At 45.6% G+C, this 27,375-nt stretch overlaps 1 protein-coding gene across 3 annotated transcripts in view; it reads left to right on the top strand.

The window, feature by feature from the left end:
* The first annotated feature begins 531 nt into the window (after positions 1-531).
* Positions 532-27,375, top strand: part of NCK2 (NCK adaptor protein 2) — a 136,361-nt gene continuing 109,517 nt past the window's right edge. For all 3 annotated transcript variants that reach the window (XM_058534366.1, XM_058534363.1, XM_058534367.1), the window contains exon 1: positions 532-713. The gene's annotated coding sequence lies outside the window, so the exon portion shown is untranslated. The remainder of the gene's footprint in view (positions 714-27,375) is intronic.

Here is a 27,375-nt window from a genome sequence, read left to right as displayed (position 1 = left end):
ATGCTTCCGGGAGGGGGGCGGTCGCCAAACAACTAGAGCGCCGTGATAAGAAAATCAAACAAAAAGAGGATGGACAGATCACCCACCAGTCCTTTCAGGGTGGAAGTTGCTGTCTTTATTTCGTCTCTTGTCCCCTCACCCCTCCCCGACGCCTACTCCCCGTGCGAGCAGTTTTGGGAGCGGAGACCCGTTCCTCCCCCTGGCGCCCGGGTCTCCCCGGGGCCGGGCGGCCGCGCGCCCCCCAGGCAGGGCATGCGGAGCCCGGTCCCCTCCGGGCGCCGTTCCCGAGCCCGGCCGCCGCGCGGGCCCGGGAGCTGCCTGCACGCCCCCCGGGGGGTCTCGGGCCCCCGCCGGCGCACGGGCCTGGGCCGGCCCCTGGGCGGTGTCACGGCGGCCGGGGAGGAGCGGCGGGAGGAGGAGGAAGAGCGCGGAGGGGCGGGCGCTGCGCGCCGGGGGAGGGGTCGCCGCCGCCGCCGCGGAGATCGTCAGGCCGGAGCCGCGCGGCCGAGCGGGCGGCGGGCGGCGGGGAGGACTCGGCGGCGGGGAGGCTCGGGCGCCCGGGCCGGCGGGGTCCGCCCGGCCGGCAGCGTCCGCCACGCGGCGGGAGGAGGGAGCGGCGCAAACAAAGAGCGGCGCCTGGGCGGGCGCGGTGCGGCCGCCGCCCCGGGACCCGCGCCGCTGCCCTCCGGCCTCGGCGGGCGGCCCTCGGCGAGGTAAGCGCGGCCGGCCGGCCCGGGGCGGGGGCCGCCAACTTGGGCCGCTCGGCAGAGTTGGAGCGCGGCGGGGCTCGCGGGGCGGGGCGCGCCCGGGAGGAGGCTGCGGGAGCGGGTCCCTCGCGCCCCCCTGGTGCCCTCGGCCCCGCCGCGGCCTGGCCCCCGTGGCGGCGGACTGCCCGCGCCTCCCGGCTCCGCACCTTCCCGCCGCCCTCCCAGCCCCCACCCTCCGGGGTCGGCGCTGGCGCCGCCAAGGCAGCGGCCTGGGCGCGGGGTTCCGGGACCAGAGACCCCGGGGCGCGCGGGGAGCGCCCGGCCTGCGGGCCGGCCGCGGGCGCGGAGCCGGGGGCCGGCGTGGGGCCGTGCGGTGGCCGAGGTCGCCTGGGCGAGAGTCCCCGGGAGGAATGGCCGGGGATCGCCCGGCCCCAGCGCAGGGACGCGGGAGGCCGAGCGCAGCCCGGAGAACTTACTGTGTTTATTGGACTGTTTATGACCCCGCACAAAGCTGCTGTCACATCGCATAAAGGAGGTCCTCGCCTCGGCGAAGGGCGCTTTGTGCCGGGTTTCAGGCTCTGCGTCCTGTCCCAGATTTACAGGACTCTCTTACAGCCACCCGAAAGAAAGTTTCTCACAATCGCTCTGCCCTCTTGGTTTATTCAGAGTGATTTAACTACCAAGTGGTTCTGGAAGAATTTGGTGTGTGACTTTTAAGGTATTGACGGTAACTCCCTTGTGAGCGCAGTTATCGGGGCATCGTGTGGAGGGGTTTAATTTGCAAAGCGCTTTCATTTGTAAACAGTAACGATCGCCTTGGAAGGTCCACGCGGGATGCTGGGGGTCATTGGCTGACGAACACCAGGCACCTGACTTTGGCCCTGTAACAGCTTCAGGGACAAAGCAGGAACGTGTGTGTAGTCGGCCTCTGTCACTTCGGACAATTCAGGTTGGCAATTTCTCCTTTATGTGGCTTTGTTTATTTTGCCGACAGGTTTAGGGCTGAATCTGCAAAGTTTGCGTCTGCATAATGGGATGAGTAGGCCCAAGGGCTGGGCCTGGGGAGCCTAAAACATCGCGCATGCCTACTCCTTCGATTGACTCCCCCCAAAAAGACTGAACCCCGAGAGGCCCGTGGGCATGGCTTCCCGCGGACCCACAGGTGTGGGAGCTCCTTCCTGGTCTAGGCCCAGTCCGGCTTTTCGGAAGGAAGGGATTTTGGTAGGAATGAGAGTAATTTGGGGTGTGTTTCATACCACTGCATTTGATATCCTTAGCAACAGTGCTTTTCAAGTGTTAAAGTGACTGAAAATGAAATTAACCTGGGCTGCTTTAATTTATCAAAACATCTAAACTTTGCTACTGAACACTCCCTTAGTTCACTTACCCAGTGTTGGTAGATAAACGGGTATATTAGTAACAGGACTAGAGCATGTGTGGCGTTTATATAGAGAGAATGGTGGTCAGTGGGCAGCTGGAGAAGTGGGCTTCACCGGGAGAGTGGGCTGTAGATGAAGGTTTTTAGGTATTTGGAACAGGGCTTTCCTGAGAAACCAGTGTTAATCATGCTTGTGAAGAAGTGACCACCAGGGAAAATCCTCTCTTAGTGTTTCTCTCCTGGAGGTTGGTTAGATGTACTTTTGATTGAACAAAGTGGCTGGATCTTAGCGATCTTCTGGCTGCAGCTCCTTGAGGCTGAAATTGAGAGCTGTAAGCAGTGGTAAGCTTGTGGAGGTGCCCAGCCCAACTCAGCTTCCTCTCCTGGAGGCCTCACCTGGGCCGCGAGCTTCTCAGCTGCTACATAAACACTAACAGGATTGATCCTGGAACGCAGGATGACATTGAGTCACAAATTGCCACTGGAGAATTGACTGCTCCCTCACCCCCTCTGCCCACTTGTGGAGAAACTGGCCCTTTTAAAATGGGCGGGGCTTGTTTAAGATGCATTTCAAGTAGCTGTACTCAGTTTTCCAGGCTTTGTGTTTTGCTTTATTACATGCTATATACTTAAATTCTCTTCATCCCTGATCTGTTTGACCCTGTCATATTCCCAGCTTCTGTCATTTGCATTGGGGGATTATTGAAGTTTTCCAAGAAACAGTAGGTCTTAAGTACACAGTGTTTGGAAACGCGCTATCATCCATATTAAATACACCGGAAATCTTCCTTGTATGTGCACAAACTGGATAACCTTTCGAAATACCCTAAAGACTCCCTGATTGCCCGGAGTGACCTGGAGTCCTTTACTTGATCACTTGCGTTAGCTTCATTTGCCCTGGCCATGAGGCTGTGTTGCTCTCTGGGACACACATGCTTCAGTGTGCACTGGGGGAGAGGGGGCTCGTGGACACGGTCCTCCAGCATTAAAGATGAGGCTGATTGACTGAAGAGCTGAAGATTGCTTGCTGGAACTGCAGGGCAGGGCGGTGGATGATGTTTGGGAAAACTAGTAAGCTAACTTTTTTCACAAATGAACTGGAAACTCCCCACAACTCATCCAAGAGGCTTAGGAAATTAGTTTTCCCATCTAGAGGGATTGCAAGTGGTGCTTCCAAATTGTTTCTCTTTCTTAGGATGAATGATTGAAACCTTTCATGGCATTTCAAAGGGCCTAAGCTAAAAATCATATCATGTATGTTGTTAAATGCTTGAAAAGCAGCTTAGAAGAAGGTCAAGACAGCCTTTTAATGGGTTATCAAAAGTATGCAGCTAAAGTAAAAATAGTTTTTTATTTCTTTAGGCCATTTAGTAACACAGTTTAAAAAATTAGACTATTTTTTTCTTTTCCTGCATTTCACTTTGAATGGATCCCAAAGTATGTATATTTCTGAAGGTATAATCAACATCAGCAAGTTATACCCTCCCCCCGGCACATACACAGGCATTTGTCACAGTCTGCCCTGTGGTTTCTTTGTGTCCATACCCTATACACATGGATGGCCAGCGCACACTGATAGAACACATGAATCTTGAGCTCCGGGCCTGTTGAGTTATGAGGGCTCAAGGTTCCACTGAGATGGGAGTAATAAGAGATCTCCAGAATCCTTGTACTCGACTCAGAACCTCTGTGACATTGTGGAAGGTTTTTGTCCCCAGGCTGTCCAGGCGGTGGGAGAATTTGGTCTGGTGGCCTCTCTATTTGGTAAATTCTTTATCAAATGAATCCTTGATAGTCCTGAAGCTAAACTTAAACCAACAAAAAACAAACACCAAAAACCAAACCCAACGGCATAACCACCAAGTGGGTTGGCTGAATATTTTATTTTTTAGGAGATTGTCCATGTCAACCTGAACTGGAAACTCGGGCAAAGCATTTGCTATCCTGGCCTGGTAAGTTAGTTATTTGGTGCCACTGTACTTCTTTCTACCTTTGGTATTTTTAATGTTTTTAAGAAAAGAAGTTTCAAGTGCACTCAATTTAAATATTGTGATTTCCTCTTTTGAGACAGTTTTGGAAAGTAGGATGGTTTTTTTTTGGTCGGGGATTAATGAAGATGCTGTAGTCAGATAAGAATAATAGATGCTAATGCTTGTGTGGTAATTTATAGTTTACAAATTGCTCTTCATGTGTGCCATCATATTTAATATTTGAAATAACGTAAAATGGACTTGGCCCTTATTCTGTGTGAGGAGACTGGAGCTCATGGAGAAGGATGACGAGGCTTGAACTTGACTCCTTCTCTTTGGAGCCCTGCGCCCCTGCTAAGAAGGCAGTGGATAAGGAACGTCCAGATGGTGCTGGAGACAGTTGTTTCACGAGGCTTCTGATCTTCTAGCAATACTGATGGAGCAGAGTGGAGGGTCGCGGGCCTTGGGCGTGCCTTTGCCGTGTGGCAGATGTGAGCAGGTATTGGTGGGAGCAGATCTCTGTGTGAGTTGACTCTGGAGATGAGCTGTTTCAGGGTAGACGGACAGGAGCAGCTTCACTGTTGTGAGCCAGCATTACCCTGGAAAGGCTCCACGAGTTGAAGGGTGCTTCTTCCTGTTTAATGTGTGCATTTGTCTGCTCTGGCTGTCATAACAGAATACCGCAGACTGGGTGTCAAACAGACATTTATTTCTCACAGTTCTGGAGGCTGCAAAGTCCAAGATCAAGGCGCTGGCAGATTTGGTCCTTGGTGAGTCTCTCTTCCTGGCGACTACATGCCCACCCTCTGGCTGTGTCCTCGCGTGCCCTTTCTTCGCTGCGTGTGGAGAGTCTCTGGTGTCTCTTCCTCTTCTTATAAGGACACTAGTGCTATTGGATTAGGGCCCCACCCTTAGGACTTCATTTATCCCTAATCACCTCCCCAAAGGCTCTGTCTCCAAATACAATCACGTTGGGGGTTAGGGCTTCAACATGTGAGTATTGGGGAGACAATTCAGTTCATAACAGTGTGTGACTCTGTGTTCAAAAACAAGGCTGGTTATTTTAGGATAGGAAGTCCTGTTGCTTCCTTCAGCCAGATCTGGAATTTGCTTATTTGAGGACCCCTGCCAGGGATGGTCACAGAGCAGTCAGAGGTGAGGAAGGAACGGCAGCTCGTTGTTAGTCACAGACCTGGAAACAGGGAAGAAGCCTTGGTGCTGGGCTTCCAGATGCTGGGCAGGTTTGCATAGAATGATTGAGAGAGAAAACAGTGTTGAACTTAATTCCGTTTATGAATGCTTCCCCTCAATGTGGGCAGGCTCAACTGCAGGCACGTTCTTTTGGATCCGGATCGTGATAAAATACCAGATAAGTGGAAAGTGTTGGATTTTGTATGGAAATGAAAGTGTTTCCTGGCCCTGGATGAAGAGAACAAAGTGAGAGGGTGGGGCTGACAGCTGCCCAGGGCAGAGACACCATCCACCCTGGGCCTGCTGTGGCTATGACTTGCAGTCTTCGCCACGTGACCAGTGTCCCTTCAGTGGGTGTGCATGACAGTGTTTGGTCAAGCACACCCTGAGCACCGCAGGCTAGTTTCTCACCTAGGCCAGTTTGAGGTATTCAGGATGGTTACACAAGGCAGGGGGTGTGTCTGTGTGACTGACAGCTCTCCAGCTCCAGATCTGTATGTGATTCATTCAGTCATTCATTCATCACATGAATTATCCAACTTCTTACCCATCATTTCCACCTAAAACTCTGAATATCATAAGCTGTACTCACCATCTCCTGACTTGCTTGCCTTCTCAGTTAATGTCCCCATCATCGATTCAGTCGGTCATCCCTTGCTTCCCAAATATTATTGATTTTACCTCCAAAAGATCTCTTAAGCCTGAGCCCTGCTGTGCTTTTTATTTCCTCTTTCACTTGGACTGTCAAAATACATTTCTAACCACTCTTGCCAATCCATCCTGCTCACTGCACCCTAATATCCAAGTATGGCCATGGTCCACATTGGCGGCTCCCCGTTGCCTTCAGATCAGTGTCCCAAGTCCTCAGTGTGGCACAGCTGGGCTCCCTCACTGGTTCCCTGCCTCTACATATGTCCCACACCCCTACCCTGAGCCATTGCAGTCACCTGTGGCTACAGACTGAATGGCACTTTGCTAATTGTGATAACAGAACGCCAAAGTTTATAATCAGTTTATTTTTGAAGACTTCTGTACATTGGGGCTGATTCAGTGTTACCCCTTGTAATAATGGCATCTCTACACAACTACAGCTTTGCGCTTCAAATTTGTGTATGACCCTTATGAGAGGAGGAGAGACTGAGTGCAGAAAATGCTGTGTGTGTCTGTTTTAATGTGGAGTGTTTCCCTGCAGATGCCCCTTGAGGTGATGGTTTATCAAGAGCAGTGCTGTCCCACTGAAATATAATGGAGCCACACATGGGAGCCACAGATGTAATTTTAAATGTTCTAGTAGCCACATTAAAAATGTAAAAAGAAACAAGTGAAATTAATTTTCATGATATATTTTATTTTGCCCAGTAGATCTCAAATATTTTTATTTCTATATGTAATCAATATAAAACATTATAATGAGATAGTTCACATTCTTCTATTTGTGAAGTCTTTGGAATCCAGTGTGTGTTCTACATTTACGGCATACATCAGTGCGTCTCTTTACGTCTGGAGCGGTCAGTAGCCATGTGCGGCTAGTGGCTGCCATATTGGAGAGTGCAGGTCTATATACTTTATGATTTAAACTTCATTTACTCTGTATTTTCTAAAGTTGAGATAGCTAAAAAGACATAGTAGAAACAACTCCTTAGGGGGAAAAGTATAATCTACATAGTTACAAGGAGTGATGTAATATTTCATGCATGCAAACAATTTTAGAATGCTAAAATCAGATTCAGTTACATATAATCAAAATGCTTTGTACGTTTTACAAATATTTTAAAACGTGTTTTGATTTCTAGAGGTTAAGTTACCAATGTAACATCACTTTTGGGTATTAGTATTCAACGTATTTCTGATGTATGTTAAGTACTTAATTTATAAGTACAGAAGCTAAAATCTAAAATCATATTTTCTTTAGTGATCATTGGCTTCTCCCCTACCACACCGCCCCCCCCGACATTGAAATTACTGTTCTAAGCACTTTACACAAAACAAAAACTCATTGAATCCTCATAACTCATTGAATCCTCTCAAAAATCGCAAGTGGTTGCTTTCTGTTTTTATCTTGATAGCTAAGGATACTAAGGTCACATAGCTAGTGAATGGCAGATCTGGAATTCACACTCAGGCGTCTGACTTCTGAGTCTCTGCCCTTAACCACTAAACTAGGCCACCATCTCTTCATTGATATGTATCTGAAAATACATAAACAGAACCGTAAACTTTTATTATGGTATAGGATTTGAGAAACATTGATGGAAAATCATTGATAGGGAGTAGAGCTTGGATATTGGTTTATTCTGGGAACCTCTTATCAGCCAAGTTGTGGAGGAAGCCTGAAGTTTGGAAGGGCCTAGGAATAATTAGTAGCTGCTTGAGTGGTCATGGAGGGGTAGCTGTGGAGGGTCCCAGAGGAGCATTATTGAACACCGTTGGCCTTGCTGCTCCTCTCCCTGAGCCCCTCCTTCCTGTATACCGCTGGCCAGTGGTCTTCAAATGGGCAAACTCCAGCTCCGACATGGACATCAGCATGGAGCATCCCCTGGAGGGCTCCTTAAAACTCAAGTGGCAGGACCCACCCCAGAGTGTCTGATGCAGAGATCTGGAGTGGGGCCTGAGAATTCGCTTTTCAGGTGAGTTGTCCTGTGATCTGTGTTGGGATGGGCACCACACATTGAGAACCACTGCTGAGGGATTTGCAGTATGACTGGGTGAGTGAGGAGGTTTTTCTGTTTTATAGTAACAGCATTGTAATTTGAGAATGACCTGCAAGCCTGCCGTGTAGGTACTGTTGGATAGGTCTGTGTGACTGTGCCCCTTCATAGACGCCCTCCTCCCCCCATTTCCACTACCGTGGGGACTGAGGCGGCAGGAGTGAGTGTTCTCTCACTCTTCTGCTTGGCCCCGAGCCCTGGTATTGTTGGGACACCTTTTGGAAGGCCATTCTCAGCTGCTTCTATTTTTTCCTTCGTGAGTCACCATTAATAAAGTGAAGGTAGCTAGGTAGATGCTTGCTGAAAACCTTGGAGCCCAACATGTCAAGTCCTGTTCTTTTGCGCTCTTACGACGCCTGTGCAAGTCTTGAAGAATCGCAGAATGGCTTTGAAAATCTACTTCTGAAGTCATGAGAGAGGCCAGGTCAAGTCTCTGCCTGGATTTGGAAGACTGCTGTTACAAGGTTCTGATGGGAGCTTTGACACTGGCTGCCGTTCACGCGAGTTTTGTAGCGCCAGCCCGTCCTAAACCTACTCTTCCGTTTTTGGAAAACCCTTGAGGCTGTCAAAGTGTTGGGCAGCCTTACCCCAGAGCAGATGGTACTGAGATACAACCAAGAGTCTGCTGTCTGTGTTGTGGGAAGCTGCTGTGTGCCCCAAGACTCAGGGCCACACTGGTTTCAGATGGGCTGCAACTTGGGCAGCCGCTTTGGATTCACAGGCTTAGATTTGCTGTCCAGCCGCTTCTCATGTGGCCAGCTCTACATGTAGCGTGCTCCAGGAGGAGTAGCCGCAAAGATTTATTTCCTTAAACAAGCTTAATAATTCTCCCAGCAAGGGTGGGGGTGGCAGCTAGTGAGAAACGTTAGAAGAAGCCAAGATCATAGTGAAATGCCTCGGAAGGTGCCAGTGGCCATCTTGTAGGACAAAGCCCCATCAATGTCTCCATCGATTTGCCTTGAAGGATGTGCCTCAGTTTAATGTCTCATGAATTTTGGCTGAGTATTAAGGGATGTCTGTAAGTCAACAAATATTTTAATTATGTCACTTATGAGCCTGGTTACAGAAGAGCAGAGCAGTTGCTGTCTTTCCCTCTTGCCAGCTGTGTTCCTTTTAAGGACCATCACCTTGCAAGCTTGCAAGCAATCCCAGTTTTCAAGTCTGTGTGTATGGGGGTGGGGGGTGTGGGGAGAGGTCTGAATTGGTGATAAACAGCTCTCTTACTGCTCTGAGTGATGGAAGCCAGCTTGGGGACATTGACATAAAAACTGCAAGCTGCTTGAGTATTTTTGAGAGATCAAGAAATAACAAGGGATTCAGGGAGTTATTTTAGAGACAGTTTCAGGAAATTTGATATAGGTGAATAGTGAATTTTCATCAAACTACTTTTTTTTTTTGAGAAACATATTTAGGAGCAGAATCTGGCAAGACAGATATAAAAACAGATTTTTCTTTCCATTCTTTTGGTTCTCCCCTGTATGTTTCACATTTGTATATGACTCACTGAATGTACTCCCCACCCCCGGCCATTTATCTTCAAGTCGTCTGTTTTCCATCTGCCTTCATTACCTGCACTCATATGGTTTTCTCTTTACATGTTCCAGTTATTGCCTTCTTTGGACCTACCCAGCTTCTATTTAGAAGTTCTCTCCTCTTTATTAAGCCATCTGTCTTGCTTCAGGTCCCTTCTTGTAGTTTCCTTAGTGGGTCTGTTTTAGATGGCTCAGTAGATAAGACCCAGTGGCAGCTATAAAGAAACGATGCCATTATCTTCTAGGAAAAGGGGAGAGGGCATGACAGACACTGCTGTCGTAATTTTCGTTTAGAAGCGAGCCTGGATGTAACCGAAGCTCAGTTGATTTATCATATATTAAGGCTCAAGTGTTGAATATGTTGCTGCTTCAACCTAATTGTGCCGTGCACCTGATGTACTCAGCCCTGGACAGGAAACATTCTCTTGTCTTGAATGCCTCAGGTCAGTGATGGTTACTTGTCAAAGGAAGAAAATATTTTCAACAAATATGTTCAAAATATGTCAACATACTGCACATAAATAGATGCGAATTCCCATCCATTTTTGGATCTTGCTAGCTGTTAGGTTTGGTTTTTTTTTTTTTTATTTATGTTTTTTCCCCCAAAGCCCCAGTAGATAGTTGTATGTCATAGCTGCACATCTTTCTAGCTGCTATATGTGGGATGCGGCCTCAGCATGGCCGAAGTGGTGCGTCGGTGCGCGAGCACTTAACCACTAAGCCACGGGGCTGGCCCTAGCTGTTAGGTTTGGATTAAGAAATAAAAGCAATTCACTTTTGCAAACACAAAAATACCTTTTAAATGTTAATATTTTTAAAAAGTTAATTCAGACTTGAACCTCCACTCCTGTATATAGATAAGTGGTTCTCAACTGGGGGCAGTTTTACCCACATGAACATTTGGCAAAATCTGGAGACGTTTTCTAATTGTCATGACTGGGAAGAGCTCCTGATATCTGGTGCGACAGGCCAGGGAGGCTGCTCAACACCCTACAATGCACTGGACAGCCCCCACAACAGAGAATTAACAAGCCCAAAATGTCAGTATTTCAGCCACCTGGATGTGAGTGAGTGGGGCTCTGCTTTCCTTCAACCTTTAAATTAATGGCACCTGTATTCTTTCACACAGTTGCCCTTTTGGAGATCATTTTTTTCTTCCATTTTTATAAACGTGAAAAATAATACCTATTTAGAGAGCTAAACACTGTTCATACACCTCTGCAGTTAAGTATATAAAGGAGAAACTTACTTTAATATAACTGACTTAGGCATGGTTTATCTGTAATGTTAGTGGTAAAGTATTGGTGTACATTGCTTTTTTAGTTTTCTTCTACATATTTGGACCATATAAATAGAAAGTGTTGATTTGTAGGAAGCATTTTGATATCTGGCTAAACTGTGATTAAAAACACATTCCCCATATAATGTCCACTTACAAGAAAGTAATAGGGGTCCCTTGTCAATTGCTTTTAATAAATAATTGATTTTCAGAGTTTGGTCTAATCAAAGACATCTGTTTACTTAGCTCAGAATCTTTACAGGTGGTGATTGTCTATAGAAAAAACATTTTTTGTTGTTACCAGAGTTTGTAAGATTCTAGGTTCAGCCTGATAATCTTTCAGCTGGTCACATCTGTTAGCTTCCGAATGTTTTATTTCCTTCTTTGTATAGTTCTAAAACATAAACCCTTCAGGGGAGAGAGAACAAAAATACCACAAATTAGACCTTATCCAGGGAAGAGGAAAGGGAAAATTATAATTTGGCTGTTAGTCTCTGACTCCCAGCGTCTAGGTTAGTGGCAGAGGTGCCTATTAGCTGGCCTGGTGTATGATGTCGATGTCCGTTCTTCTTTATAAGTAGCTCTTACTTGATAAAGTAGGATAAGCCTGGAAATTAAGAGGGCTGTCAATTAGAAGTCTCCTTGGCTTTATCTAGATCTGTTGTGTATAAATCATTTCCTGTTGTGTTACTCTTCCTTTTTACCTTGTTGTTTCTTATCGCCTCTCTTCCTGTGCTGTTACTAGGACACAAAATCAGCATTTCGTAAATTTTTGAACTTCTCTTGGTAGAGATAGTTAAAAGTACAATCAGTCTTTTCTTTTCCTTAATCCTCCCCTCCTGGTGTGGACTGAGAAAGATCTCTGAAAAATAATAGTAACTCTTTGGACAGAAGTGATAGTGCAGAAGTTATGTGCTATAAACAATGTATGTATCTCATTGTTATTGTGTATCATTGCATTCTTGCAGCGTTGGTGGCGGGAGGCAGGTGCTGTCACTCAGCCGCTGTGTTGATGAGGAAAGTGTGGGTCACAGGGCACTGTGACTGGCCTGTAGGGGTCTTGCTGGTGAGTGACCTAGGGGAGACCTCAGGCTCACGCTCTCAGCAGCGCGTCAGGTCTGGGATGTGTGTGAGATGCCCCAATTTGTTAGGGCTTTGTATTTAAGTTAATGAAATCTCCTCCCTCAAAATAAAGTGTTTGCCTTTAAGCAGTAACTTCTTGCCTTGTAATTATAATAGGAGCTGGATTAAAACAGTATCGTTCTGAACTTGAGTAACACCTAGTTTAAACTTGAACTTCAGAAATCTCGCTTCGTATGAGTAGAGATATAGAGTCTCCTTTTCACCTGCTACTAATTTGGCTCAAGTTGCACAGCTAATTTTTAACCTCTCTTGACCTCTGTTTTGTCGTCTGTGAAACAAGGGCTTAACTCCAGTGTTTTTTAAGACCTTTTATAGCTCTAGCATGCCCTGTTTAAAAATGTGAATTGTACGGTTTCTTATTAGAGAAGTTTCTTCAGAGCAGAGTGGAGTGAACGGACTTATGTGGTAAATTTATTTTGCTGGTGCTTTTTGTGAACCTAGTTAGAGGACGGAAAGAGCATGTGTGTGGGGATGTAAGAAAAGTTGCATTATTCATCAGATTGGACTCTGCCGTCCCAGTTTTGCTGTAGCTGAATGGTCACACAATTAATACTTTTGAGTGCAGCTATGTGAGTGCGAGGCACCCTGCCAGGTCTATGGAAATCCAGAGGCCGGCCAGACAAAGACCTGCCCTCAAGGGGCTTATAAACCAATGCGGAATTGATTTTACAGGTTCACGATGGACTCTAATCCCGATTAACAAGTCTATAAAATGACTGTTACCTCTCTGTGGGGTCCTGGAGGAGATACAAGGGAAGACGCATGGAAAGTCCCCAGGGCCAGGTAGAATTCATTTCATTTATTCCAGGGAAGGTTCATAGTTTCTTCAAGTTCCTTAGAAACTCCTCAGTGTACAGGCAGCCCTGGAGACAGTGGAATGCCGGCTGAGCAGAGACGGCCCCACGTGCCAGTTGTAAACCTCCGTCTCCACCACAGCTGGGGCCAGCACCCTAATTTCCCTTCCTGGGGTTGCCATTGTTCTTCCAGGGTCTGGGTGAGGGGCATGCTGTCAGTTTGCTTAGGATGAGCATTTGAGTTTTGGGTCAGCTAGTCCGTAATTTTCAGACAATGTAAACTCTACTTACATATTATTTATTGCTTAAGACCTTTAGATCTTAAAAATTAATAAAACTACTTGTTGGTGCTTTTAATGGAATGCTGGTGTTAGGTAGCACACACTAATACTTCCTTATTCCCTTTTTTTAATGATAATGGTATAAATGCATTACACCATTACATTTTAGTGTTGAAAAGCTTTCCTTAGTCAGATTACCACTTTGCCTGGATTGGTAATGAGTGTTGTAAATCAGTCCTGTCCAGACATTTTACGGGTTCGTTTTTATCCTACTCATGGTCTTGTTTGAAGTGTGTTTCCTTTCGTTTGTTTCCTTTGAAACTTGAACTGTTTCTTTTTCCATTATAGATGTTCTTTTTTATATTTTTTAAATGCAGTGTTTCAAATTGTTGCCTTCTGCTTAATCTAGCACCCAAATCATTGTGCCATTTTGACAGCAAGTTGGTATGAAACTGTTTTCCAAAGGTGGAGCAGTTTCGGTGTTGCTGTTTCAGCTCTGTTCAGCGTCTGGAAATAACTTAAGGCTAGCATTCAAAACAATTAAAGTAATAATTAGTGATTTGTCCTCCATTTCACATGCACCAGTTTACATTTCCTTTAACTTCTGATGACGTGGATTAGTGTAAAATAGTTTCTGTGATATACTGTAATTAATTTGTGATACACTGTAATTAATGCTTAGTGATGGAATGAACTTAATTTGAGAATAATGAGAATTTAATTTGAGATATGAGTTTTGTGATGCAATTTTAAATATTGATTGGAATTCATTGACTCCTGGCTCTTGGGGGCTGTAGTAGGAGAGCATTTAATGTATGTCAAATACATTTGTTTTGGGTCTCATTCAAGGGAGGATGGTTTTTTTGTTTGTTTACAAACTCATGCAGTATATTATTTTACATATTCAGGTACACATAATGTGTTCTCTTTTTGAAGAACACCAAAATGGTACTGTGTCAACCATGTAATAACCTTGTTCTGTTGTGTTAAGTTAATCAATATGTGTATGTCCTTTTGTTGACTATAGTTTTTACTTTTCCAAAATTCAGTTTGTAATTGTTGAAAGTCATCCATGTTATGCTTTGCATATATGTACTTATGTGTAGTATATATAGTGCATACATATTTTTAAGTAAACCTTTAATTTTATAACAGTTTTAGATTTATAGAAAGATTCCAAAGATAGTACAGAGTGTTCCCATACCCACCATCCAGTGTCCCCTGTTATTAGCATCTTACATCACTATGGTACATAGGTCACAACTGATGAGCCAGTATTGGTACATTATTATTAACTGAAGTCCATGCTGTATTTGGATTTTCCTAATTTTTACCTGATGTCCTTTTTCTGGCCCGGGTTCCCATCCAGGAGACCGTATTACATTTGGTCGTCATGTCTCCTTAGGCTTCTCTTGGCTGTGACAGTTTCTCAGACTCTCCTTGTTTTGATGACCTTGACAGTTCTGAGGAATACTAGTCAGGTGTTTTATGGACCTTTCCTCAGTTGGGAATTGTCTGATGCTTTTCTCATGGTTAGATTGGGGTTAAGGGTTTTTGGTGGGAAGAGCCCAGAGGTGAGTGCCATTTTCATTGCATCTTATCCAGGTGACACACCATCGATGTGACAGTCACTGTTGATGTTGGCCTTGACTGCCTGGCTGAAGTGGTGTCTGTCAGGCTTTTCCATCGTAAAGTTAACTGGTTTTTCCTCTGTCCGCGCTGCAGTCTTGGGGAGGAGGTCACTTGAACAGGGTGGAGTTATGTTCTGCCTCCTCAAGGGAGGTGTATCTACATTCATTATTTGGAATTCTGCCTTGGAGGTTGATGTATTCTTCTGGTGAGAGGGAGATTCTCAGTGTGGTAGAAGGCATGGTTGCACTGCCCTTTGGTACTATTCCAGAGGAGGGAAGCTAGGAGCTGCTCCAGCACAGTGTTTCTAGAATGTGGTCCTGGGGGACTTATTAGGAACACAGATTCCCAGGGCCTGCTTTAGACCTACTAACTCAGTCTCCTGGGAGGGCTTGGTTTGGAATTCTTCCTGTTGAACAAGTTGCCCTGGTGGTGCTGATGCGTATTCAAGGTTGAGAACCACTGCTCTGTATTACCATTTGAATCCTTCTAACTTTTTCCTCCTGAATGTGTACGTGTGTCCAGAGTCAGGCTCCCGCCCTCCTCCTTGCTGTCCACACCTCTTCCCTGCCAGTAGCATCTAGTCCCGTGGCTCCTCTGCAAAGGGCTTCTGTCCTGACCGCTCCCCACGGTTTTAACCCCTCCGGGATGCTCGTCTCAGTGGCTCACTTTGTGTAAACCTAAGGTCATTCTTTGCTTTCTGGGGAACCTCATCCTCGGTGTGGTGCCCTCAGAGTTCCAGGGGAGGGGGACATGATGGAGTTACAGCTGTGAATGCTGCATATAAAGGTCAATCTGGGCCAGGATAGGGAGGCCCTCAAATGCCAGGCTTGTCTGAAAATGGTTTTGTCATGTGTGTGTATGAGTGAATGAGAGTAAGTATGTGACGGTGAGCGTGTCCTTCACACTCTTTCCAAGTTGGGGCAGATTAAAAACCACCAGCCAATCTTCTGGCTTTCACCTGTGCCTGAGGCCTCCTGCTTTGAAATGGCCATCTGTCTCTCAGGCAGATCCCCTATTTGAAGCTGGAGGGTCGTGGCCTGAAGTGGTTTCTCCAGCTGGAGGGAGGGCTGAGTGGTGCTGGGACTCCAGCATGGTCTCAGCCTGGGGAGGGAGCACCCCCATCTGTGGACACAGGGCCAGAGACTGCTGCCCTGAGCACGACTGGTGGCCCTCATGGCCTGCTCAGGGGCTGTGGCCTGCCCAGGGGCTGTGATGTAGCTTCAGGTGTGCAAGTGAGCGGAGGTCTGGGCTGGGAGGGAGTTGGCTCAGGGCTTGGGGAGGGTCTTGGAAAGGCCCCTTTTCTTCCAGTGGCTGACTGAAGGTTCTAGAGAATCTTCTTAAGAGGGAGAATGACTTTTCTCTTGGGTACAGAAAGGGTCAGAGTTAAGGCCTATTTCACTTTCCTCTTTATGCCTCCCCTCCCCCCCAATAATGGTATGATTTGAGAGTGGGAGTGGAAGGCCCTGTGGGGAGACTCCTTACTGTTCCACCTTCCCCAAGGCTGCATGGATTAGAGAGATTCAATTGTATTCATTCACATGAATACGATTTGTATTAGTGCATTTTGTTTATTAAAATTGACTGAATACAAACATCTATAGTGGGTTTTTTTTAACATTATTTCCTTTAAATCCATGCCTCTGTGTTCAAGTATAATTTATGATTTCTATTTTGACCTGCAGATTTCTGATAATTTAAAAAAAATCTTTTCCTAAATTTCTGTTTTGACTAATTTAAGGTTGTTTATGTGAGTTTTGGTGGCTATGTGTAGAAGAATCACTTGACATGAAAATGACGACTCCCACTTTGCTGGAAAAGATTTAAGGACAGCATTTTTGGAATTGGCTGGTCTTGGTTTTTTTTTTTAATAGCAAGTCTGTTGGAAGCATAGTTTCCATATGTAAGAGTGGGGTTGAACAAGGTGATCTTGTAAGCTTTCTTCCAGCTCTCGAGTTGGAAGAGGGCTTGCCCAAGAAAATGGGTAGCAAGTAGTAGGCAGAGCATCAAACCAGGGGGCCTGGGTCCGAGTCCCGGGCTCCTCCTCCTGTGGGGCAGATTCCACATCAACATGCGTTCCTGTTATTCACAGCAACAAAGGAGCCCTCTGCCCTGAAAGGTCCGTCCTACACCCCGCTGCACTAAGTCTGGAATCGAGGGATTTGTTGAATCTGGTGCCCATGTTCATGACCTAACATGAAGTTCTCTGAGTGATTCCCCAATGTGGGAGTCCTTAACCCAAGGACTGTGGCTTTGAGGGAATGGACTTCAGGGGGTCCATGAACTTGGGATGAGAAAAACTTACATTTTTATTTTCCCTAGGTTTTATCTGAAATTTAGGGCAGTCATTGGTTGTTTAACGACGGGGATTCTGAGAAACGCGTTGTTAGGTGATTTTGTTGCTGTAAGAACATCACAGAGTGTACTTACACAAACCTGGATGGTATAGCCCGCTACATGTACTTACACAAACCTGGATGGTATAGCCCATACCACTCTATGGTACTCATCTTTTGGGACCACTGTGTGTATGCGGTCTGTCATTGACTGAAGTGTTGTTATGCAACTCATGACCGTTTCCTTCGTTGTGAATGTAGGCAGCACAGCTGGGACGTGCAGTCATCAGAGAAGTGACTGGTATTTTCATACCACATCACAGCGGATGGAGGTGTGTTCAAATTGTAACTACTCATCGTTATTTTGAAATTATGGTAGTTCTTAGACCTGCTGCTGCGTCCTCTTGTTTAGTGTGTTAATAAAGAAGAACATATTACTGTATCTCAGATTTGTCTTTTAAACAATATTTTAATAACTGTGTTTTACTATAATTGCATAAAATGAAAACCATTTCAGAGCATCCTGAGAAGCAGTCCCTAGGCCTCACCCGTCTGACATGGGGGGATGTGACACAGGAGGGCAAGCCTGGTTGGGGCCCGGGTGCTGTCCTGTGGGTGATGGAGCTGCTGGGACCTAGGCCTCTGCCCAGAGACGCTCTACACTAGCATTGCAGAAAAGTAATTTAAATTTGCTCCCTAACAGAACTCTTTCCAGTCATGCAGTAATGACAAAACATCCCCCAAGTGAATAAAATAAAATCCATTCTCTAAAAGAAACATGTAAAAGGAATTATATTTAAATGAGATAAAAAGCCTAATCATTGTTTTTATAAATTTAAGTAAATTGTTGTAGTGGGAAAATATATATTCAGCTTATTAGCTAAAAAAAAAAAACCAATGTAAATAGTGTTCTGGGATTTGTGATTATTTAATGTTATAGTTTTTGAGTTGGCTTGTGGACTTGGTACTTAAGGGTTTATAATAACTTCGAGTATCAGGAAAATGTCAATGACTTTTAAAAGTCTCTTGTGTAAAAGAGTTTGACTTTTTAGTTCTCAGGGTGTTGTGGCAAAGTGGTCCCTGGAGTGTTTGCCCCATATTTAACAGAAATATGTTATAAAATAAAAAATAATTTGGAAAAAGAATTGATGCATGCGTCGCTTGCGTTACACTTCCCCGTACATGGAACTGTAAATCCCAGCTGCTGGAAATGCCCTTAAAATGATGGACTGTGTAGAGCAAAGTTCCTAGAGTATTAACATGGAATAATAATTGCTGATATTTATTGAGCACCTAACGTTTCATGCACTAACGTTTCGTTGTCTAATTTGATCTTCACTACAACTCTACAGGCTGCCCTTATCCCCGTGTAAGGGATGAGGTAAGCGATTTAGAGAAGCTGAGTAGTTTATCCCAGTGTCAGTCGTGGCAGCCTCTCTTTGGGTGTGTTCTATTTGCACACACGCGCAGTGACCCTTGGAGTCGGCTGGCTTTGCATCTTCCCTGTGCAGGTTAACGCGAGTGTGCGAGCAGACATCCACGTCCCTCTGGATTTCATTGCTGGGGGTTGAGTGGGCAGACCGCCTCCTGCGCGGCTGTCTGAGCCCTCCAAGGACCGCATGCCCGCAGGAGCCTGCAGTCTGCTCTGCTTCAGGGTGCAGCCACAAAGCTGCGTCCAACTCGGGGCCCCTGCCTTCTGATTGAGAAAGGCAGGTAGGAAGCAGAGTGCTCCTCGTCACTTGCTCTGGTCTTCCCAGGTGGGGTTTGCACGGTGCTGGGTGAAAAGATCTGCAGGTGCAAACCGAGCACACATCCCATATTGAGACCTGGCTTTCTGAGACTTATCTTTTCTAGCACTGTTTTTTTTTTCTGGGTGGAGTTTCTTTTAATGATAAAGACAACATAGTAACTCACTCTTAAAGGTAGTATTTAAAATGGAAGATGCCTCCTATAATCTTATCATCCTAAAAGAGAAACTTTTCATATTTGTAATTAGTCCTTGTAAGTATTTATAACCATTTGTACAACTTTATATTCTTAATATGAACATTTTTTCCACTTTATTAGTAATCTTTATAATGTTTTCTTGTTGCATGCTATCCCATAGAATGTTGAAAGTTCCATCAGTTGGATAAGAAGTCTCCTGACTTGGTCATGAAGTTTTGCTCCACTAGTAAGGTGCCTGTGTACATCTTTGAGCATCTTTGCTTTTCTTCTACTGAGTTGTTTCCTTAACATAGATCCCTTAGAGAGGGGTTGCAGAGTTGGTATGGACGTCTTTATGGTTCTGGATATATGTTGCCATAATGCCACTCTCAGGGGTTTCACCGATTTTCAGTGGTGTGTAAGCATCAATTTCACCCAAACTACACTGCTTTTGAAAGAGTGTACATGGCCCCTCCATAAAGGCATTTTGAATTGAAGTATTCTAGAGGACCTTATCTCAGAGTGATTATAAAACAGTGTTTTAAAAATAAATTGACTAGAATTTGTATACATCGTGACTACCACGTCCTTTAAAACAGGCTGACTTTAAACAGCCCTTGAATTTCAGGGACTCTGCCCATGCTCACTGGTTTTAGAACTCCCTCAGGGTCGTTCCCAAGGCCAGGCCCTGCTGTCAGCTCTTGGAGTTTACTTTCTAGCTGGTGGCCTGTTCTTTGAAGGGGCTCTGTGATAGCCTATGGAATATCCTCAGCCACAGCACGTCTTTTCCCTTTGAGGGTGAATTTATTTTGTTAACAATAGATTGTTCTTTGGAGCCTTGTTCCGGGCATAAAGTGGGTAATAGAGCTGAATTATCCTGTTTTTGGTCACTGGCCAAGTAAGACAGAGGTAATGGGACTACTAGTCTTTAAGTTGGTAATTGATCTCTAAGGACATTTTCAGAAAGAGTTGCCAATATTTTTAGTTTTTATTTAAATATTTTTTATTTAAAATTTGCGATGCCTGGAACAGGCAGATAACCTCCCAGAGGTACTGTTCAGAATGGTGTGTGTGTGTAAGTCTCTATCTAGTGAGTGTATTCGCTGTCTGTTGTGGATTAACAATTAAGAGCCCAGGTCAGCTGCTCCCCAACTCCAGACCTGCAGAAACTGACATAATCAACGTGTGCAGTTTTAAGCTGCTAAGTTTGGGTGATTGATACCCAGTGGTAGGTAACTAGTACAGTGTGCAAGCTTAACTTGTTCTTACTCTGCCTGTTCAGACCTTGCTTGCTGCTGAGCAGGACTCTCTGAAACTGCAAGCCCACTTCTTTATTAGATTTTGATGACATCTCCTCATTGGCTCAAGATACAGTAGAAATCACTTTATAACACCCTTTAAAAAGATACTTAAAGTAAGTGAAAGAATGAAGGGGGGATGGTGGGGCGTAGGCGGGGAAAGGTGAGCATGGTAAGCAGCAGGGGTTGTAGCATGATAGACAGGGAGTGTGGACGCTCCCCCCACTGGGGGATGTCTGCGGTGGATGGTACTGGTGGCGAGTGGAAGGGGGGACGAACTTGGTGCATTTCTTTCTCCCCTTCTTACCTCATTCAGATGTGCCTTTTCTCTGGTGCTGTATTCCCCTGTGTGTGTGTCCACCAGGCACCCTTCAGGGTGGTCTGTGCAGGGAAAACCAGGTAGCAGGGTGTCTTTTGGTGAACAGCTTGGCCAGCTGCACTGCAGTTAAATCCCCAAACCTTTCCTTTACTTGGCCTTCCCTCCACCTGGTGTTTTCCCCCCAACTGTTTCCATCTGTAGTGAGTAATGTGAAGTAGATTGATCAGTTAATATTTTTAAAAGCTTTTAAATTAGTTTAATAACTGACCAGAATCGTCTTGCTTCATTTTCCTGCTGCCTGGAGAGTGTTGGTCACAACTGGGAGTTGGGAGAAGGGGTGATGTTGGTCTCAAAGAGAACCCTGACTCACTCGAGTGTAACTCCTCCCAGCTCAAGTGTGTGACACCAAGTGTGTGGCGTGAGCACGTCACGTCCACACACATGTTAATGCCAGGGTCCTGGCCTTTACCCTCCCTGCTGCAGAAGAGGGCTGGCTCTGCCCTGGAAGCCTGGACCCCTTCCTGGTGCATCTCGTGTGTTATATTATGTATTCCCTGGGTTTATATTTTTAATTTAATTTTGTCACATACATCATACTTGTCAAACCAAATATAATTTACTGTTAATACCTCTAGTGACAGTAACTAAATGGCCTACTTGTGATGTCCAGCGAAAGCTTAGACACCTAACAGTGAGTTAACTGGCAGAATTGGTCTTGCCCAGTTCAACCTTGTTTCAACAATAACCAAATTTGCAGTTTGGAAGGATATCCTTTATAAATGTTATATTTTGGTGCACTGATGATAGATAGAATCATGTATTTAGGAATAGCTATTTCTCTTCATGGTGTTAAAAAAGAAAACTGGGTAAATTTTAAAGATCTTACTGGCTTTATTCAGCAGTTCTTGAATTGGACAGCATCCAATCTAGCAGGTAGAAAGGAGGTCCGAGGAGTTTACAAAATGAAAGATGGGAGCAGGAACAAGGAAGTTCCGCTAGGGTTGGTGTGGCACTGTCCCTTAGGGGATGGCAGGTCTACCAGGCAGATGGCCTCACTGGTGCTGACCAGGCGATTTCTGCCTGACTGGTTTAAGATTCTGTTTCTGGGAGAACCAAAACTGTAATTAAGTCCCAGTTTGGTGACGTGAGGCTTAGCATAGGCGACTCCTCTTTGGGCCTGTTGTCTTGTTTTTAACAGTGTAGAGCAGGGGTTGGCAAACTATGGCCTGCGGGCCAGACCCAGCTCCCAGGCTGTTCTTGTGAATGAGTTTTGTTAGAACACAGCCAGGCTTGTTCATTTACATACGTTCTGTGGTTGCCTTCATGATACAATGGCAGCGTTGAGTCATTGCAACAGGCTTGCAAAGTCTAAAATGTTTATCTGGCCTTTTGCCAGAGAAAGTCTGCTGACCTGGTATGTGGGAAAGAATGGAGGTAAAGTTGGAAGATGCTTCGTTCAGGTCTTTGCTCTGTCACCTCATTGGCTTGAGGCTCGGTGCCTTTTTCTGTGATGGGAGAAGGATGCTCATCATGGAGTGAGTTATTAGGGTGAAATTATGCCACGTACTGGGTGTTCCAGCACGTCAATATGTATTTAATAAATATTAATTTCTTCTCCCCTTTATTACTCATGTTCTTCGCTCCTATCCTCAGGTAGTTGCTTTCTGCGTGTGAAAATTTGAGATGAAAAGCAGTTTTCAGTCCCTAAGTTTTCAGAAATGAAAGCATTTAAAACAGCACTTTGAGTAGAACTATAATGTAAGCCACAAATGTGAGCTAAAGGGGTAACTTTAAATTTCCTAGTAATCACATTAAAAAAGTAGAAAGAAATAGATGAAACTAATTTTAGTAATGTATTTTATTTAGCCTAATATCATTTCAACTTATAATCAATATAAAAAAATGACTAATGAGATATTTGATTAAAACTTTTTTTTTCTTTTTTTCATAAGTCTCTGGAATCCAGTGTGTAGTTTTCCCTTGTAGCAGGACACAGCTGGGTTTGCTGCATCTTGAGTGCTCAGTAGCCATCCATGTGTGGCTAGAGGCTACTGAATGGGACAGGTCTCTCATTCTCTGACACCAGCCGGGCGTCCTGTAATTCAATTCTGACATCAACTCCTCGGAGTCAGCTCAGACTCCACAGGTGAGGGGCTCAGTCCCACAGGACTGGCTCTCACTTGAGACGCTGGTCGCATCGCAAGTCCTGGCCCTCCCATACTTCTGACTGACTGGCTATACACTGGGGGTTCCCTCATCAGACTGGATAATATGGAATGACTCACGGAATCAGGAAAGCACTTTCCTATCAAGGGCTTACTAGAAAGGGTACAACTCAGGAACAGCCAGATGGAAGAGATGCATAGGGCAAGGTATTGGGGGGAGTGCAGAGCCTCAATACCCTCTCTGGGCATGCCACCCTCCCAGCACACCAACCCAGAAGCTCCCTGAATCTTGTTCTAGAGTTTTTATAACCCAATCTCCACCCACCCCCTCATCCCCCCGCCCCCAGTAACTGAGGAGTGGGGCTGAAAGTTCCCATCCTCTTAACCACGTGGTTGGTCTTTCTGTGGCCAACTGACCCCCAACCCCCTCCTCACCTCCCCAAGTCCTGAAGCTCTCCAAGGGCCAACCTTGAGTCACTTTATTAGTATAAACTTGGGAGTGGTCACAAGGGGCTGGTTATGAATAACAAAAGATGCTCCTGTCAGAAAATTCCAAGGGTTTTAGGAGCTCTGTGCCAGGAACTAGGGACCAAGACCAAATGTATTTTTTATTATACCGCACCCACCAGGGCAGCCCTAGGCTGGTTCCCCGCCCTTCTTCCTCCCCAGCTGGGCTGTGCCCTATTTAAGAACACTCCTCTTCTGTAAAACAGCTGATGCGTTCTTATTTTACATTCTTCTCTACCCTCTGTCGACTAATCATGACTCGCACTGTGCTGGTAACTCCCCCACTTCGTGGTTCTCAGGAAGCAAATGTAGGAAAAATATAGTAACATTTCTAGGGAAGCTTAGAGATACAAACTGTTTAAATGTAGCACAAAAATTGTGACTCTACTTATGATAACTTACAGGAGAATAACTCAGCTGTAGAAGATAGGCATGTGTGGCTGCAGGTTTTCTAAGAAGTGGGATGTGTGGGTGAAGCTGCCACACCGGCTGCTGCTGTGTGGAACCAGGGGGTAAATTAGATCTGGAGAGAAGGCCCCGTTGGTCAACGCAGCTCCAGCCCTGAGGAGTCAGGCTACCCAAGCGCCTCCGTGGCGTGGGACGCATGCATCGAGGCATTGCCCATAAAACTGGCTGAGGAGGAAAACCAGAGAAAAACCAGGATTTTTATTCCTCATGTAGTTTTGGTCTCCCTTCCTTGTATGATGTTTCTGTATTCTTAATGTTTACTTTTTAGCTTTTTCTTGCAATTTTAAATCCTGGATTTTGGAACCCGAGCACCTGGGTTCAGATCTTGGCCCGTCACTAGGACTGTGACTTGGGCTGGTTGCCTCACCTCCTGGTTCCTCGGGTGCCTTCACCGGAAGATGGATTGTTAAGTACAGATTAAAATGAGTAAAAACATTGAGAATGGCGCATGACATTCTATAAGTATTTTTGCATTTGTTTAATCATAATGCAAAGCACTAATATGTTAAAGAAAAAGTATATTGGCGAGAAGAAGAGGGAGTGGTGACTTAGAAGCCGAGTTCGTAGCTCTGTGTAATGTTAAAGATCTTTTTAAAGGATAGTGTTTGTGTCTGGCTTCTATCTTTCTGAGAGGTAGACATACATCAGTGATAAAATACGGTGTTTTTCTACAACTGAGAAATACTGAAACTTAACTGTAGGGTATGTGTGTGATCACAAATGACCAGATTTAAAATAATATCCTTAGGAGTAGAAGGCTACAGCATATTTATCATTTCTAAAGGGTGTGGGTATGTTCCAGAAACATAGGCCATTGATCCGTAAAATGATAAGGTCATGATTTAGAGTTTGATTCCTGTGTTAAGTCATAGAAAGCTATATGGGGGCCGGCCCCGTGGCTTAGCGGTTAAGTTCGGGTGCTCCACTACTGGCGGCCCGGGTTCAGATCCTGGGCGCGCGCTGACGCACCGCTTCTCTGGCCATGCTGAGGCCGCGTCCCACATACAGGAGCTAGAAGGATGTGCAGCTATGACAGACAACTATCTACTGGAGCTTTGGGGAAAAAAAAAGGAGGAGGATTGGCAATAGATGTTAGCTCAGAGCCGGTCTTCCTCAGCAAAAAGAGGAGGATTAGCATGGATGTTAGCTCAGGGCTGATCTTCCTCACAAAAAAAAAAAAAACAACAAAAGAAAGCTATATGCCTGGGATGTGAACATTGATATTGAGTAGTCTGAATTGTTTTTCATTATTTTACATTCAGACATCTTTATATTAACAGGTCCAGAAAAATATTTCTGAAAAAGTATTTTTAACTGTTTTAATATTTTGGATATTCAGGAAAGTCATTTTGGGGGAAGTAAGCTGTATTACATTAAATAGTTTTTTAGATTGCTTATAATTTTAATTTGCAGTGTTGACAATCCTGATGTTCATATCACTATTTCTATCCTCATATTTTTCATTCTGACTTTATAGTAAGAAACATGAAGCTAAGTTATATTTTGGACAAATATTTCAAGATTAGTTTCCCATTCTTTCTTATCTATGGCTTAGGTGAAAACTATGTTCCATTCTTGTGACTAAAGGATAATTTTTTTTTAAGCGAATGTTTCTTAAATAGAGGCCGTCTTAGCTCGAGCTGCTATAACAAAATACCATGGAATGGGTGGCTTAAACAACAGACATTTATTTCTCACAGTTCTGGAGGCTGGAAGTCCAAGATCAAGGTGTCAGCTGGTGCAGTTCCTAGTGAGGTCTGGCTTTCAGAGTTGGAGACAGCTGCCTTCTTGTGGTGTCCTCACAAGGCAGAGAGAGAAGGGACTCTGGTGTCTTCCTCTTCTTACGAGGACATTTGTCCCATCATGGGGGCTCCACTCTCATGACCTCTTCTAGACCTATAATTACCTTCCCAAGGCCCCACCCCCAAGAACTATCACCCTGGGGGTTAGGGTTTCAACATATGAAATTTGGGGGGACACAGACATTCAATCGGTAATAGAACTATTGAGACTTGCTTTGACTTCATAAACCTTTCTAGAAAAACCATGTACCTTGGTTTAACACTCCTTGCTGCTATTTCTAACTTATTTTCTTCTGTCTGAAATAAAAACCCTTTGGTGTCACAGCCGCCTTTCCTTTGTCAGGCCTGCCCATCCCTCAAATCTATATTTTTCCCTGCAGCTGTTCCCAGAAGCTTTCTCGGGCTGACTTTCTTCCTCCCAGGGTGGTGTGAGTTTTTCCATTCCCTCCCTGCCACCCTCCAGAAACCAGGCATTGTAGAAATGCTTTGGAACTCTGCAGCTGGAAGTCTTTGGGAACCATAGCATGTAAGCTAGCCCGTCTGCAAAACTGCCAGCAGCTGAGGTGTGGGGAGTGGGGTGGGGAGTCCTGGTTTACCTGAGGCAGCCAGTCTGGCGGGGCGCGGCAGGGAGGTGTGTGGAGGAGATTGAGAGGCTGGTTTAGCAATTTCTTATCAGTATCTGCCTAACAGCCTCTCTGAGCCTCTTGGGAACTCTTGACCTTTCTGGCCCTGGGTTTGAGAACCTTGGATTTAGACTGTTGATTTTAACTTTCTCAAGGCCCAGCTCAAACACTCAGCTTGCTTACTTAGTTCCCAGAGAGAACCTTCCAACCCACTGTAATGAACAGAACTAAACATCCCACCATCTGCCTGTGCTCAGCGAGGGGAAGTGCTTGAGAAAGGAAAACGTTCGTTCCTTCTTGGTGAATGTGGGCATCGTCCTGGTTTTCACTCGAGTCCCTCCCCCCTTATTGTCCGTCTTTTAGATAGCTGGTCCACTCAGATTCTCCAAAAGTGACTGGATCTCTGGACCTGGACCACCCCTGTCTCCCAGCGTGGGGTCAGCCTCATGTTGGACACAGTTACACTGAGCCAGGGCTCGAGTGTCCCTGTCGGCTTAGCACCGGTGCATCACTGCAGACGATACAGAAGGGAAACAGTGAAACTCTGTGCCCCTGATTTCAGTGAGCTCGGAGGCATTCTGACTTCCTGCTCGAGTTCTGTTTCCTGAATTTGTTCTGGAATTGTCTTCTTCTGCCCCTCCCATGTTCACAGTGAATGCAGCTGAGCGTCATCTTGGAGCCAGCATCCCTCCCTGGCCTCTCCCTGCACCTGGTCTCCTGGTCCTGCCGAGCTGCCTTCACAGCCACCAGATCCCCTTTGCCCTCCTCCCGGATCCTGCCCGGCCAGTGCTCTTACACCGGCTTTCACCCTGTCACTTCCCTCACCAGCAGACACAGCTGCTTCTCGTGTCCTCCAGCACGGCCTTAGCTGCCTTGTCCCTCGGTGCCACCACCGGCTCCAGGCAGACCTTGCTCACTGTCCAGTGAACGTGCCAGGATCCATCCTGTCTTGCTCATGCTGCTTTTTCCCTGGGATACCCGCGGTCTCCCGCGCTCTGCTTGTGACGACCATCTGCAGTACATGTGTCACCTGCTGAGCAGGTAACGTCAGGTCCAGTAGAAGGATTCCTATGGCGTCTGTGATCTGTGCCACTTCCTACTTAAAATCCTTTCTCTCTCTCCCCCAAAGTCCTATAACAGCACGCAGTACCATAGCGTCTGTTTTAGTTTGTTCAAGCTGCTGTCACAAAATCCCACAGACTAGATGGCTTATAAACAACAGAAATTTGTTGCTTACAGCTCTGGAGGCTGGAAGTCCTAGATCAGGCTGCCAGTGTTGTTGCGTGAGGGCCTCTTCCGGGTCGAAGACTTCTCCTATC

The sequence above is a fragment of the Diceros bicornis genome, chromosome 40, assembly GCF_020826845.1.
Source record: "Diceros bicornis minor isolate mBicDic1 chromosome 40, mDicBic1.mat.cur, whole genome shotgun sequence".
NCBI classification, from domain to species: Eukaryota; Metazoa; Chordata; class Mammalia; order Perissodactyla; family Rhinocerotidae; genus Diceros; species Diceros bicornis.
Note: the sequence above shows the minus strand (reverse complement) of the source record. Positions and strands in the feature narration are given on the sequence as shown.